The sequence below is a fragment of the Podarcis tiliguerta genome (genome assembly GCF_965153285.1).
Source record: "Podarcis tiliguerta genome assembly, chromosome: 3".
Lineage (NCBI taxonomy): Eukaryota > Metazoa > Chordata > Lepidosauria > Squamata > Lacertidae > Podarcis > Podarcis tiliguerta.
In genome coordinates, this window is record NC_139536.1 from 6796704 (window position 1) to 6812936 (window position 16233).

General features: G+C 45.3%; 1 protein-coding gene across 1 annotated transcript in view; it reads left to right on the forward strand.

The window, feature by feature from the left end:
- The window catches only part of BLK (BLK proto-oncogene, Src family tyrosine kinase), an 819573-nt gene that overhangs the window by 705265 nt on the left and 98075 nt on the right, over positions 1-16233 (forward strand). The window lies entirely within an intron of this gene.

The window sequence follows — 16233 nt, forward strand, 5'->3', positions numbered from 1 at the left end:
TTCCCTCAGTTCCAGTCTTTGATTTCTCTAAAAATGCTGTTTTCTGCATGTTACACAGTTGTATAGATCCTTAAACTATTTAGCTGATTATTATCAATAAAAAGTTCGTGAATGTTTATTCAAAACCAGCCAGGGAGTCCAGTTCACTTTGTTGTGTCTTCAAATACTTTATAAAGGGTTCCCATTCATCTTTAAAGTCACAGTTATCCTTGTCCCGTAGCTTGTATGTCAGACTGTATATGCATTATAACACTATGGCACCAGATAGCGCTGTGGAATCCTGTTTTTCACCAGCGGAACTTCCCTGTATTAAGTTTACAACACATTTAACCAAATTGCTTCTTTGATGTGTCTAGATCTAGCCTTAAACAGTGGTATAGCGTGGGTTGCCAGTACCTAGGGCTGTGCAGAGTGAGAGAAACGGAGTATGCATGTGCATTCAATTGCCTAATGGTGTCTGTGTTACCCAGGGGATCGTGACCACAGAGATTAGAAAAGAAGAGTTGCTCTGTTTTCTGGAGAGGTCCTTCCTGGTTTACACGAAGAAGCTGCTTTCAACAGAGAGCAGCAATGAAAGCGCACAGCTGTATTAAGACAGCACAAAATGTCGAATCTTTGTGCCCCTAACAATTTTGCACCTGGGACAACTGCCCCCCCCCATGCTACACCACTGGGATTAACCTAGTTTTATGAGCCTGTTCAATAATATCTAGAAAACACATCTTTGCTGACGTGTGGGAACAATTCTTCCTTCTCTCACTGGACTTCCTTGTGAACATTGCCTCCTTGTTTGGCTTCATAAGAATCACTGGTAGAGGAAGGTGGAAGAGCTTCAAGGTGGAAAGTCTGATAGGACTTAGGTTCAGAGAAGAAACTACCACCAAGACAAGGAAGGCCGGTATTTTAATGTTGCAAAAGTTGAGCTCTGAGTAAAATGAATGTTCTGCCCCTTGCTGTTTCCAGAACTCAGCACAAGTCCTTTCGAAGGGGGAAAAATCTTGCAATTGTAGCACTGATAGCACTGATAGCAGCTATTGTGAGAGCAGAGGAACTTTCTGTCCTGGAAAAAAAGAATGATGTGTTCTGGAGATTGGAGATTGCCAGAGGGCAGGATCCGACGCATTTATTATACTGTATTTTTTGCTCTATAAGACTCACTTTTTCCCTCCTAAAAAGTAAGGGGAAATGTGTGTGCGTCTTATGGAGCGAATGCAGGCTGCGCAGCTATCCCAGAAGCCAGAACAGCAAGAGGGATTGCTGCTTTCACTGCGCAGCAATCCCTCTTGCTGTTGTGGCTTCTGAGATTCAGAATATATTTTTTCTTGTTTTCCTCCTCCAAAAACTAGGTGCATCTTGTGGTCTGGTGCATCTTATAGAGCGAAAAATATGGTACATAAATCAGGACAAAGAAAAACATGGCCTCTCTCCTTGTCGTTCTTCTCGGAGAGAGAGAAAACAAAAGCAATACAGAGCGGATGTTCCACTCACGGGACTCCAGCAATCTGTGCTGGAATGTAAACAGACATGGGACATATAATAATCCCACACATCCGCAGGAAGGGTGGAATGGAATTCCCAATAGTTTATATGTGTATCCTAAGGACATCTGACCTTCGTTTCAGGGAAACCAAACCTGTGTAAGCACTTGGAATCCCTGGATTCCCTCATCACTTGAAGATTGGGGTTGTGTGTATCATTGTGTGCTTGGGGTTGTGTGCGTCTCCACCCCCATTGTTCTGCCCAGACACTGAGGCCCAGCTCCGATGGCCTTCTGGTGGTTCCTTCCCTGCGAGAAGTGAGGTTGCAGGGAACCAGGCAGAGGGCCTTCTCGGTAGTGGCACCTGCCTTGTGGAACGCCCTCCCACCAGATGTCAAGGAAATAAACAACTATCTGATGTTTAGAAGACATCTGAAGGCAGCCCTGTTTAGGGAAGTTTTTAATGTTTGGTGTTTTATCATGTTTTTTGATATTCTGTTGGGAGCCACCCAGAGTGGCTAGGGAAACCCAGCCAGATGGGCGGAATATAAATAAATAAATTGTTGTTGTTGTTGTTGTTGTTGTTGTTGTTGTTACTATTTACGACTCATCAAGCTGAGATACCTTCTTACCTGATGCAAGGCTGAAGAGGAAGGAGGCCAGAGAAAAGGAAAGGTAAAGAAATCTCATAGCTGATGCTTTCTGCAAAATCAAGAATGCATGAGAGGAAGCAGTGGAGAAAAACTCTAGTGAAACCTGGAAGGTTTGCTTGACTCATAGAGGTGTTGAGACAATTGAATGTCAAGACGCGCGCCTGTGTTTCAGAATGTCACACATGCAAATCACAGAATGTCACACATCTCAATCTTTGCCATCTCCCCCACCCTTTTCTCCAGTCTCACCATATCTAACTCACATTAGCTGGGCATTCCTTTGGGTGCTGTTGTTGTGCAGTACCTCTTCTTCTTTGCAGCTGAAAACGCCCACCCACGACTGCTTTTCAGCCCTTTCTCTTAACAGGAACCTTTCCAAAGCTTCTCCAAACTACTTTCTGCCTAGCGGCAAAGAAAGGAAAATATCAGTTATGTATAGCTAAGTTATGTATAGCTAAGCTGGATTTCGAAGGGACAGAGGAACCAGAGACCAAATTGCAAACATGTGCTGGATTATGGAGAAAGCTAGAGAGTTCCAGAAAGACATCTACTTCTGCTTCATTGACTATGCAAAAGCCTTTGACTGTGCCAACCACAGCAAACTATGGCAAGTTCTTAAAGAAATGGGAGTGCCTGATCACCTCATTTGTCTCCTGAGAAATCTCTGTGTGGGACAAGAAGCTACAGTTATAACTGGATATGGAACAACTGATTGGTTCAAAATTGGGAAAGGAGTACGGCAAGGCTGTATATTGTCTCCCTGCTTATATGCAGAATTCATCATGCGAAAGGCTGAGCTGGATGAATCCCAAGCTGGAATTAAAATCGCTGGAAGAAATATCAACAACCTCAGATATACAGATGACACAACCTTGATGGCAGAAAGTGAGGAGGAATTAAAGAACTTTTTAATGAGGGTGAAAGAGGAGAGCACAAAATATGGTTTGAAGCTCAACATCAAAAAAATGAAGATCATGGCCACTGGGCCCATCACCTTCTGGCAAATAGAAAGGGAAGAAATGGAGGCAGTGAGAGATTTTACTTTCTTGGGCTCCATGATCACTGCAGATGGTGACAGCAGCCACAAAATTAAAAGACGCCTGCTCCTTGGGAGAAAGGCGATGGCAAACCTAGACAGCATCTTAAAAAGCAGAGATATCACCTTGCCAACAAAGGTCTGTATAGTTAAAGCCATGGTTTTCCCAGTAGAGATGTATGGAAGTGAGAGCTGGACCATAAAGAAGGCTGATCGCCAAAGAATTGATGCTTTTGAATTATGGTGCTGGAGGAGACTCTTGAGAGTCCCATGGACTGCAAGAAGATCAAACCTATCCATTCTCCAGGAAATCAGCCCTGAGTGCTCACTGGAAGGACAGATCCTGAAGCTGAGGCTCCAATACTTTGGCCACCTCATGAGAAGAGAAGACTCCCTGGAAAAGACCCTGATGTTGGGAAAGATTGAGGGCACAAGAAGAAGGGGACGACAGAGGACAAGATGGTTGGACAGTGTTCTCGAAGCTACAAACATGAGTCTGACCAAACTGCGGGAGGCAGTGGAAGACAGGAATGCCTGGCGTGCTCTGGTCCATGGGGTCACAAAGAGTCGGGCATGACTAAACGACTAAACAACAACAATATAGCTAAGCACTGGAGCACACACGGAGGCGATCCCTTGCCTCGGACAAACAAAGGGCTTAAAGGGGACCGACCCCTGACCATTAGGTCCAGTCATGACTGACTCTGGGGTTGCAGCACTCATCTCACTTTATTGGCTGAGGGAGCTGGCATACAGCTTCTGAGTCATGTGGCCAGCATGACTAAGATGCTTCTGGCGAACCAGAGCAGTGCACGGAAATGCCGTTTACCTTCCTGCTGGAGCGGTACCTATTTATCTACTTGTACTCTGACGTGCTTTCGAACTGCTAGGTGGGCACGAGCAATGGGAGCTCACCCCGTCGTGGGGATTCGAACAGCAAGACCTAGGCTCTGTGGTTTAACTCACAGCGCCACCCACGTCCCATGCCTTAAAAACCTCAGAGGCTGCCCCATTCACTTTGGTCAACGTGTTTCTTCTTTCGCAGGCTGTTCCGGGAACAAAAGGGAGGGCAGTGCCAAGTGCTCCCCCCCCCACTCAATCATACCAATGGGGAAAAGTAAACTACTGCAGCTGCTGCAATTGCTGGAGGTTTCAACAACCGCCCCATTTTATTTCTATCCACAAATATTCCTTGGTAAAATGTTGGTTCCAACATCAAATACATGCCCTTTGGTGATCCTTTGGGCTTCCAGATGTTCCTGAACTACAATTCCCATTAGTCCTAGCAAACATTGGTCTGGGAATTGACGTTCAGCAACATTGGGATGGCCAAAGGTTCCTCACACCTGGTCTAAAAATTCATGGGCAATTTCAAGGCCCATTTTCGGTGATGTATCTATTTTTGCATCGGTTTTCCCTGACCCATAAGACTGTGTCCTCCTGTTACCCCTGATTTTCTATTTTAACCTGTTTTTACCATTTCTGTGATACGGTCTTATTATATTCATGTTATTCTTGTATAGCACTTAGGAATTATTTTATTATTAAAAGTATTTAGAAATACTTTTAAACTAGAATGGGGAGGGAAAATTTGATTTGAAAGGCAAACCTACCCACCTTGCACTTGATGAAACAATACAAGGACCAGAACACAGACATCCTTCTTCTTCCTTGAAGGTATTTAAGCAGAGGTTGTGTGTCATGGATGCTTTAGCTGAGATTCCTGCATTGCAGGGGGTTGGACTAGATGACCCTTGGGTCCCTTACAACTTACAATTCTATGATTCAAACAATGCAGTTCTCCGGCCAGGTAACATGTGAAGAAATGCATATACTGTGGTAAAGTATCCATAAAAATGCATATACAGTCGTACCTTGGAAGTCGAATGGAATCCATTCCAGAAGTCCGTTCGACTTCCAAAACATTCAAATCCCAAGGCGTGGCTTCCAATTGGCTGCAGAAGCTTCCTGCAGCCAACCGGAAGCCACGGAAGCCCTGCCAAACATTTGGCTTCCAAAAGAATGTTCGCAAACCTGAACACTCGCTTCCGGGTTTGCAGCATTCGGGAGCCAAAACGTTCGACTGCTAAGACGTTCATCAACCAAGGTACGACTGTACTAGTATAAATACATACCCCCCCCCAAAAAAATGCATAATATTTGAGAAAAGTGCTTCGCCAGAACACATTGGTTGTGGAAAATTGTATACAAATATGTGTGTTAGGAGAACATTGATGCACAAATGCTGGTGAATTTTCATAAGAAAAGGCTGCTGGATCACACCAATGGCCCACATAGGCCAGCGTCCTGCTCTCACAGTGGCCTGTGGGAAACCATTGAGCAGGATTTGAGCGCAAGAGCACTCTCTCATCCTGTAGTTTCCAGCAGCTGGTATGATTTTTTAACATCACAAACAGATGTGGAAATGTGGGAAGCTGAGAGAAATCAGATTTGCCCTGCCATTTTAAACAAACCAACAGACCAGACTTGGAGCAGACAGCCCTTCAGAGAGAGAACAGAGGAGCGTCTTCTGAAAATAAAGACACATGGAGAAACAATAAGGTATGAGTTAGTGTCACAAGGGGACGCGGGTGGTGCTGTGGGTTAAACCACAGAGCCTAGGACTTGCCGATCAGAAGGTCAGCGGTTTGAATCCCCGCGACAGGGTGAGCTCCCGTTGCGCGGTCCCTGCTCCTGCCCACCTAGCAGTTCAAAAGCAAGTCAAAGTACAAGTAGATAAATAGGTACCGCTCCAGCAGGAAGGTAAACGGCGTTTCCGTGCGCTGCTCTGGTTCGCCAGAAGCGGCTTAGTCATGCTGGCCACATGACCTGGAAGCTGTACGCAGGCTCCCTCAGAGACGGTCACGACTGGACCTAATGGTCAGGGGTCCCTTTACCTTTACTAGTGTCACAAAGCTTCTAGTTAATTTTGTGTTCAGAAAAGTTGTTGAAAGGGGAGGACAGGATTGCGTGCTGGAAGTGGAATAGAAAGTGGTTAGGGTCGGGGTGATTTCAGCCTAAGGGCCATGGTCTCTTCTGGAGGCCACATGTCATTGGTGAGTGGGGCCAGAGGCGAAAGTGGATGGAGCAACAGATTGTTTTTATTTGCACTGAAGGTGCAAAGCAACATGGGTGAGGGAGTGAGGCTGGGTAAGGGAACATGGCCTGAGGGAAAGGGTGACCTGTAATGCACCCCATCCTGATGTTCCCTGCCCCTGGGCTAGGAGATAAAGTTAAGAATGCTTTAACCATGTCTCAAGACAGGGGCTGCTCGAGCAAATGGAAGCTAAGAAATTCTGAATTTCTGCATTTGCCTATCCCATGGCTGCCATCCAAGATTGTATGCGGTTGATTGCAATCTTTGAGAAAGAACATAAAAACGTTTCACTCATCATTTCCTGGGCATTTTGCCAGCTGAAGAAGAAGGAAACTCTACCCAAAAACCCTACCAGGGACACCCCAGCATTTCCTTCTTTCAGCCTTTTATTTCCACTGGCTTCGAGATAGTAGCCAGCCTTCAACCATGAAGACATGCCTTCCATTTGCAGCTGTTTCCTGGTTTCTCAGGTGTGGGCCAAGCCATCCAAAGATGAACTAGAAGCCAAAGCTGTTTTGGAGGCTGTTGTCAGTTTGATAGGTTTGGTTGTCTAGCCAGTAGATTGTAAGTTGAGTGGAGCAACTGTGGATCTCTCTGGGGCTGTGGGAGGTTAGCTGGAAGAAAGATCCAGGGGATTCTTCTCTGGTCCAGCATCCTGCTCTTACAGTGGCCAGCCAGGTAGGAAACCTGAAGCTGTAGTCAAGCAAAAGAGCACTATCCCCTCCTGTGGTTTCCATCAACTGGGATTCAGAAGCATTACTGCCTCTGACTGTTGCAGGAACCCCCCCCCCCCAATCATTTGGTTTGTACAAACTCCACACACACACACACACACTCACGACATACGCAATGTTTCAGTTATAAATTCATAGAAAATCAACCGTTCATCGGATCTACACTGGTCCACTTTTATTTTGCTCCATGAAGGAAGGACTATCAAAACAGGATGGTTTGATACAGGATGGCCATAATCTCTTGAGCGTACCAACACGTACTCAGGAGCCCTACCCAGTTGGCATGCCAACCTTGATGGTCCTAGACAGAAGACCATCAAGGACACAAAGAATTTGCATATGGGAGTGGATTCAACAAGGACTGGAACAAAGGACAATGATCAGCTCTTCCCTCTGGCGGCAGGAAACTGCCAGCTCTCCTTTGTCCTCTGGAAAATACTCATGGGGAGGGGGAAAGGAGGGACCAGCCAGGTGACAAGATACTCAGGTTACCTCCACAAACCCCTCCCACAACCCCTCCTTTTTGTAATGTATCAATGATGTAGTCATGATGTAGTTGTGATGTAGTTCTAGGGGTGTAGCTTAGGGGATTAGTAGGTAATAAAAGTTGGGGTCTCCTTTTGTTCAGGGCTTCCATCTTGTTTCACCTGGTGGCAGGTGGGAGTCCTGTCGTGACAGTCTTCAATAAAGACCAAGCCTACTGGCTGCTGTTTTGCTCTGGTATTCCTGGCTGGTGTCCTTGTTTTTTATCCAAGGGAGCCCTCAGATTTCTCTGTTAGCATGACCATGGAGGCGGAACATAGCCATCATGGCTGTCTCAGCTTCTGCTAACCTAGCAGTTCAAAAGCACACCAGTGCAAGTAGATAAATAGGTATCACTGTGTATGGATGCTAAATGGCATTTCTATGTGCTCTGGTTTCCGTCACAGTGTCCCATTGTGCCAGAAGTGGTTTAGTCCTGCTGGCCACATGACCCAGAAAGCTGTCTGTGGACAAACGCCGGCTTCCTCAGCCTGAAAACGAGCTGATCGCCACAACCCCATAGTCGCCTTTGACTGGACTTAGCCGCCCAGGGGTCCTTTACCTTTTTCTTTTTCTTTTTACCTTTTTACCATAAGACAAAAGATTATCAAAGTCTGCCCCTGGTGATAGGGACAGATATGGCCATCAAGTTATGGAGAAAATGGATGAGGAGGAACCTTCTGCATAGTGCTAGAATTCAGGCAAGATTCAAGACAGAGAAAAGAAAATACTTATTCACACTGTAAAGATGCAATGATGACCACCAGTGTGGATGGCTATGCAAGAGAATTAGAGAAATTCATGTAGGGTAAGGCTATTAGTTCTATCTGCTATGTTCCACAATGGCTATGTTCTATCTGCAGGTAGAGGCAGAGGCAGAATGTTTCTGAATACAAGTTTCTCTGAATCTGGGCAAAGCATTGTTGCATTCAAATCCTGCTTGTGGTCTTCCTTTAAGCTGCAAAAAAAGGATGCTGGACTTCACAAGCCTTTGGTTTGGTCAAGCAGAACTCCTATGATGTTCTTAAGATGATTCTTAGGGACATCCTCTTAGCGCCTGTCTGGCCACAGTTGGAATACCAAAGTGGTCAGCTAAATAAGCAGTAGCTTGCTTGGCCTTCTGTGTAAATATTCACATCTGCCATGGGAGCATATTCACCCAGTGCTTTTCAAGCTGCACTGGCTCCTGGTGGAGTACAGGGTCAGACTTAAGGTGCTGCTTTTGACCTTTAAAGCCCTTCACGGCCTAGGACCCTCGTACCTACAGGACCGCCTCTCCTGGTATGCCCCACGGAGAGCCTCAAGGTCCATAAATAACAACACCCTAGTGGTCCCAGGCCCTAAGGAAGTTAGATTGGCTTCAACCAGAGCCAGGGCCTTTTCAATTCTGGCTCCGGTCTGGTAGAACGCTCTGCCTCATGAGACCAGGGCCCTGCAGGATCTGATTTCTTTCCACAGGGCCTGTAAGACAGAGTTGTTCCACCTGGCCTGGAGCCAATTTGATTCCCTCCCTCCCTTTCTTTTTTCTTTCCCTTCTCCTCCTGCGATGAGGCTACATTTTAATATTTTAATGTTCCATTATTTTAATGTTGTATTTTATTTTTGTTTTTAAGTTGTAATCATTCATCTTGTTTTTATTATGGCTTGTAACGGCCTCGGTCCAGTATACCTGAAGGAGCGTCTCCACCCCCATCGCTCTACCCGGACACTGAGGTCCAGCACCGAGAGCCTTCTGGCGGTTCCCTCACTGCGAGAAGCCAAGTTACAGGGAACCAGGCAGAGGGCCTTCTCGGTAGTGGCGCCCTCCCTGTGGAACGCCCTCCCACCAGATGTCAAAGAGAACAACAACTACCAGACTTTTAGAAGACATCTGAAGGCAGCCCTGTTTAGGGAAGCTTTTAATGTTTGATGTATCACAGTATTTTAATATTCTTTTGGAAGCCGCCCAGAGTGGCTGGGGAAACCCAGCCAGATGGGCAGGGTATAAATAATAAATTATTATTATTATTATTATTATTATTATTATTATTATTATTATTATTATTATTATTGTAAGCCACTCTGAGCCCGGCCTTGGCTGGGGAGGGCAGGGTATAAATAAAAAATTATTATTATTATTATTATTATTATTATTATTATTCTATAACTCTCCTTGAGAAGAGAAGACTCCCTGGAAAATACCCTGATGTTGGGAAAGATGGAGGGCACAAGGAGAAGAGGACGACAGAGGACGAGATGGTTAGACAGTGTTCTCGAAGCTACAAACATGAATCTGACCAAACTGCGGGTGACAGTGGAAGACAGAAGTGCCTGGCGTGCTCTGGTCCATGGGGTCACGAAGAGTCGGACACGACTGAATGACTAAACAACAACAATAACTCTCCTTGAACTTTGCACAACCCGGAATGATAAAATTTAAGATAACCTTTCAACATCGATTGATCGATCCGAAAGCATGTTGTTGGCAACTGGACACGGCAATTAATCCACCCCATTCTGAATTTTCGTTCTTCTTGCAAACAAGGTCCCCCAGGCTGCTATACCTGCACATTTCCCTTTCCTTGTATAGCAAGCAGCCACAGGGTAACATTATCTTGCCCGCTTGTAGAAAAACAAATATGCATTACTTCAAAAAAAGAAAAAGAAAGAATAGAGTTAACCAAACACCCTTATCATTCAAGAACTTGCCAACAACTTCCTTATGGCTTGGTACAAAGGCATCTTACGGGAATTGCCGCTAACCGAAACACAGCTGGAATTTGAGTATGTAAGCAACTTGAATAACAGCTCAGATTACTCAGTTCTACTTCACTGCAAGATCAATGTTCCACTTACCTTTTGTATGCCTCTGAATGACACTGACTGGGAGAGGGTTCTTGCACTCATTTCGTTCCTTAGCTACTTACTTACTTAGATTTAGGCCCCATTTTTCCTCCCCAAAGAAGGGGAGGGTGGGAAAAGGTTTTTGTTGCTGGCATCCGTCTGTCTTGGGAGACCGAGTTAGTCTCACTGCCACAGGTGTCCTGCCACAGCCTCAAGTGATAGCAACTGAACCTGACCCACAAGAAAATAATCTGAGGGTCTCTCCCCACAGAAAAATAAATGTGCAACCCTAAACCTAAGTTGTGAGAGGAGACGCAGAGCAGATTTTACTTGTCACTGCACAATGATATAAAGCTCATTTAAATCATCAAAACATATTTATTGCTGAAACCTGTTTTTTCTTGTTAATTTTGTTCATATTTATTGGATGATGAATTTGTATAATATATTCTTTTATGCTTACATTATGATCTTCCATGTTAATCATAGAGGGCCTTCTCGGTAGTGGCACCCGCCCTATGGAACGCCCTCCCACCAGATGTCAAAGAATACAACAACTACCAGACTTTTAGAAGACATCTAAAGGCAGCCCCGTCTAGGGAAGCTTTTATTGTTTGATGTATTACTGTATTTTAATATTTTGTTGGAAGCTGCCCAGAGCGGCTGGGGAAGCCCAGCCAGATGAGTGGGGAATAAATAATAAATTATTATTACAGTTATACCTTGGGATAAATATGCTTCAAGTTAAGTATTTTCGGGTTGCGCTCCACAGCGACCTGGAAGTAACGGAGAGCATGACTTCCGGGTTTCACCGTGCGCGCATGCGCAGACAGTCAAAATGACGTCACGTGCATGCATGGAAGCGACAAAACACAACCCGGGGTCATGGGTTGCATGACAGGCGGTCATGGGTTGCATTCGCTTCAGGATGCAAACAGGGCTCTGGAACAGATCCCGTTCGCATCCCAAGGTACCACTGTATTATTATTATTATTTTCTGAAGTATTTTTTCTTTCCCCGACAGCTTAATATATTATACTACAATGACATGTTTTGTAAGTTTACACTTTTTTTGGTTATTTTATTTTTAGAAAATGAAAAATTACTTTTAAAGGAAACAGGACATCTATGTTTGGTTTATTTATTTTAGATTGTTCACCTTTTGGTGCCTTATTGTAAATTCAGTTCAGTGTGCTTCATTGCCTCTATGCCCCAGCAAGGCCTTTGCTGGATGGGATTAAATTCTGACCACACCATGGCCATTAAAAGCTTTGTCAGCGAGTTCAGTACAGTCAGAATTTCAATTCTGGCCTCTGGAATGAATACTCACAAGCTGTACTTTGAGGAAATAAAATGGAAGACTGCTTGCTTCCTTTTTTGTAAGTACTTAAAGAGAGGAAAAAATGTACCCTTTGGTTTCAAGCGCCCATCAATAGACATTCCAAACGCTGATTTAGTCTTTGTATTCCTGTATTCAAACAATGGATTTCTCGTTTAAGGTAAACTTTACGACCGCAAAGATACACATTGAATTTATTTTTTCCCCATTGCTACATTGCCTTTTGTCTTCCTTCCTTTGTATGAGTTTATTTAAAAGAATCTTTTGTAATGACTGCAGTTTAAATCAATAAACCCAAAGTGTTTTCTTTTTTGGGGGAAATGATGTGCCGCTTTGAGCAAATAAGATTATAGCTGCCTTTTTAAAGACCGCACCTTTGACAGAAGAGTCCTATTTGCAGAAGAGCGAGAAAAATGAAACTACAACACTGCCTGGCCATGAAGCAATAAGAGGCGTTTGCAAATTTTGCGGTTGCAAAACTAAGAAACAATATAGTGGTACCTCGGGTTAAGTACTTAATTCGTTCCGGAGGTCCGTTCTTAACCTGAAACTGTTCTTAACCTGAAGCACCACTTTAGCTAATGGGGTCTCCTGCTGCTGCTGCTGCTGCTGCGTCGCCGGAGCACGATTTCTGTTCTCACCCTGAAGCAAAGTTCTTAACCTGAAGCACTATTTCTGGGTCAGCAGAGTCTGTAACCTGAAGCGTATGTAACCCGAGGGACCACTGTATAGTGTTTGTCCCAAGACCAATGTAGCATTTTGCAATATTGCACTGTTGAAACAGAAAGTGCTGTGGGCTGATGTTTTGGAAAGGTGTTGGAATAGCTGAGCTGGACTAGAGTTGCCATACATCCAGGAAACCCCGGACATATTTTCTTTTGGAGGAGGGCAACATGCCTGTCCGAATGGATTTTTACATTTTAAAGGAAACGTCTGGGGTATTTTGGGGTTCAGGCTCTGGTGGCTTGGGTTGTCTTCTTCTTCTTCTTCTTTTTGCTCTTCAAAATATAACAATCCTATACTGGACAGACTGGAAGCCTGAGACATAAAGATAAGATGTTTATGCCATATAATGTCTTTGAAGATGGTTTCTAAGTTCAGATATTCAGAACAAGGTGTTTCTTAATTTAAGGGATTTGTAAGCTTTTCAAGCTCCTGAAGAATGCACAGGAATAGAAGTCATGCACCACAAAGCACAGAAATTTGTTCTCCTCTTTCTTCTGAGAGAAGCCAGTCTGGTCCAGCATCCTGTTCTCACAACGGCCAACCAGATAACTCAATAAGAAGCTCGGAACCAGGATCTGGGCACAGCAATGCTCTCACCTCTGTAGTTTCCAGCAACTGGTATTCAGAAATGTGCTGCTTCCCACAGCCAAGGCAGGTAAGAAAGGTAAAGGTAAAGGACCCATGGACGGTTAAGTCCAGTCAAAGGCGACTATGGGGTTGTGGCGCTCATCTCACTTTCAAGCCGAGGGAGATGGCATTTGTCCACAGACAGCTTTTCGGGTCATGTGGCCAGCATTACTAAACCGTTTCTGACACAACTGAGCACCATTACGGAAATCAGAGCACATGGAAATGCTGTTTAGCTTCCCACCTCAGTGGTACCTATTTATCTACTTGCACTGGTATGCTTTTGAACTGCTAGGTTGGCAGGAGCTGGGACAGGGCAACAGGAGCTCACTCCGTCGCGGGGATTCGAACCGCCGGCCTTCCAATTGGCGAGCCCAAGAGGCTCAGTGGTTTAGACCACAGCGCCACCCGTGTCCCTGCTGAATGCTTAGTTCAGTACATCTTCCTTTCCATCTCCTGGTCTTCCACTCTGCTGCTATGAATGCCACCCAGTGCGAACTCCAGATTTTGGAGAGTCCTTGGGAAAGCATGGTCACCAGGGTTAGTAATCATCCTCCCAGACTTTATCTAATCCTCTTTTAAAGCCATCCAATTTAGTGGCCACCACTGCCTCTTGTGGGATCAATTTCCATGCTTAACTGCTATGCACTGCAGAGGGAATTGCCCCACTAATTTCAATTTAAGGGCTCTTCCACACTTCCGTTCACCCCACTGCTTTCCCCTGGGGAAACTCATGGTTTAGTGCTGAATCAGAAAAAAGGGCAATTTCCAACAGATCACTGTTTGTTCTGATTTAGTGTTCAAGAGCAAGGGGGGGGGTTGGGGAGGGGGAGTAGTGGAGCAAAGGCAAAACTGCTTGGATCCATGTCTAGAAAGTGTGGGAGAAGTGGAAAACCCCAGGGAAGCACCCACTTTGAGCTTCATTGGATGGCCCCACTGAGTTCTATTAATGATATTTCTATCATCGTCCAAGAAGGTAAGTAAATGGACCCCTGACCATTAGGTCCAGTCGTGGCCAACTCTGGGGTTGCGGCACTCATTTCGCTTTATTGGCTGAGGGAGCCGGCATACAGCTTCCGGGTCATGTGGCCAGCATGACTAAGCTGCTTCTGGCGAACCAGAGCAGCGCACGGAAATGTCCCGCCGGAGTGGTACCTATTTATCTACTTGCACTTTGACATGCTTTAGAACTGCTAGGTTGGCAGGAGCAGGGACCGAGCAATGGGAGCTCACCCCGTCACAAGAGCAATTTTAGAGATTGGCTAATCAGAGCTTCAAAGAGAAAGCTGCAGAGTGAAAAGCACAATGCTGGCAGCAATCTCAGACAGCAAGACAGAGGATACAAAGGACCTTCATCATCACATGGTGCCCACAGTCACAGCACCAATGGAAGCCAAAGGCTCAAGGGAAGGAATAGTTGGGGAAGGTTTGAATGCCTTACTCCAGATCACTGATATTTATACAGTTATTCCCATTCTGGCAAAAGGATGAGGAAATGACGAGGGGGAATTGTGTTGCACCTCTGAGATTGCCACCAGCATTGTTGAAACTCTGCTATAATGACCCTTGAAACCACTTGGAACCATTTTGAAACCATTTCTGTTTGCACTTTACCCAATCCTTCATTGAACTGCCATCCTCTTTCTGACTCATTCATGTTTTCCTGCTCGTTGAAGCTCTGATTAGCCAATCTCCTTGTACAGGTGCTCTGAAGTTGCATCCATAGAGGAAGGCAGTAACTGCATCCATCTAAACTTGCTCCTTTTTCAGACCTTCCTGCTTGAGATGGTGGTTCAGGCAAGTAGGGAAGCAGTTATGAAAGATAGAGATGCATAAGAAGATGTTTGAAGAAAGCAGACTGAGAGCAGAGACGTCATTAGACAGTTTGTGGGACCCTCCCTCCCCACGAACTGGGCGGTCTGACTGTTCAGAGAACAAAAGAAGCAGAGAGGACGAGGAGCTTCCAGTTAGCGCCTCGGCTGCTGCAGAAGACGGAAGGGGGATGATTAGAGTAGCCAACTGCTTTCCTTGGGGAGGGATGTAGATATTTGCTTGCAATCTGATGCCTGAATAAAAAGAGACTATAAAATATAAAGGTAAAGGTCCAGTCATGGCTGACTCTGGGGTTGTGGCACTCATCTCGCTTTATTGGCCAAGGGAGCCGGCATAAAGCTTCTGGGTCATGTGGCCAGCATGACTGAGCCGCTTCTGGTGAACCAGAGCAGTGCACGGAAATGCCGTTTACCTTCCTGCCAGAGCAGTACCTATTTATCTACTTGCACTTTGACATGCTTTCGAACTGCTAGGTTGGCAGGAGCAGGGACCGAGCAATGGGAGCTCACCCCGTCGCGGGGATTCAAACCACCGACCTTCTGATCGGCAAGTCCTAGGCTCTGTGGTTTAACCTACAGCACCACCCGCATCCCTCATTAATTCATTAATAGTTACTGAAGGGGGGGGCGGGCTCTCCACACATGACACTTTTGAACTTCAACTGATGGAATTTGGGTCATTATTTATCTTCCAGACAGTCTCCCCCCACCCCATATCATTTGAGAACTGGGTAGCAATTCAAGCTTTTGCACAGTAAAGAGGAAGTCATCCTACAGCAGGGTGATGGCCCCATTCCTGGTGTCAGCTGTCCAGATGAGAACCAGTGTGGTGTAATGGTTAAGAGCAGTGGACTCGTAATCTGGTGAACTGGGTTTGCATCCCTGGTTCTCCACATGCAGCTGCTGGGTGACCTTGGGCTAGTCACACTTCTTTGAAGTCTCTCAGCCCCACACACCTCGCATAGTGTTTGTTGTGGGGGAGGAAAGGGAAGGAGACTGTTAGCCACTTTGAGACTCCTTAGGGTAGTGATAAAGCGGGATATCAAATCCAAACACTTCTTCCATTAAGAAATCTCGGTGGGAATTCATTGGGTGCAGGCATGCATCCTTCCTTTCCTTCAGTCCCTGACATGTGATGTGCAATTGACACCATCAAACCTTTATGCTGAACCAGAAGCCATTTCTATCCAGTTCTATCTTGTGCCACCCAGTCCACTTTTCTGTGTACATTATGAGCAAATGCCATAACCCCTTTCAGATTTTAGCTCTGCCTTCTGAGAGCTAAAAAGAGGTGGTGCCTCATGAGTTTTTCCTGAAATTTAGCAGAAAGGAACCTCTTGGGGAAAGGTTTTGCACTACATTTCTAC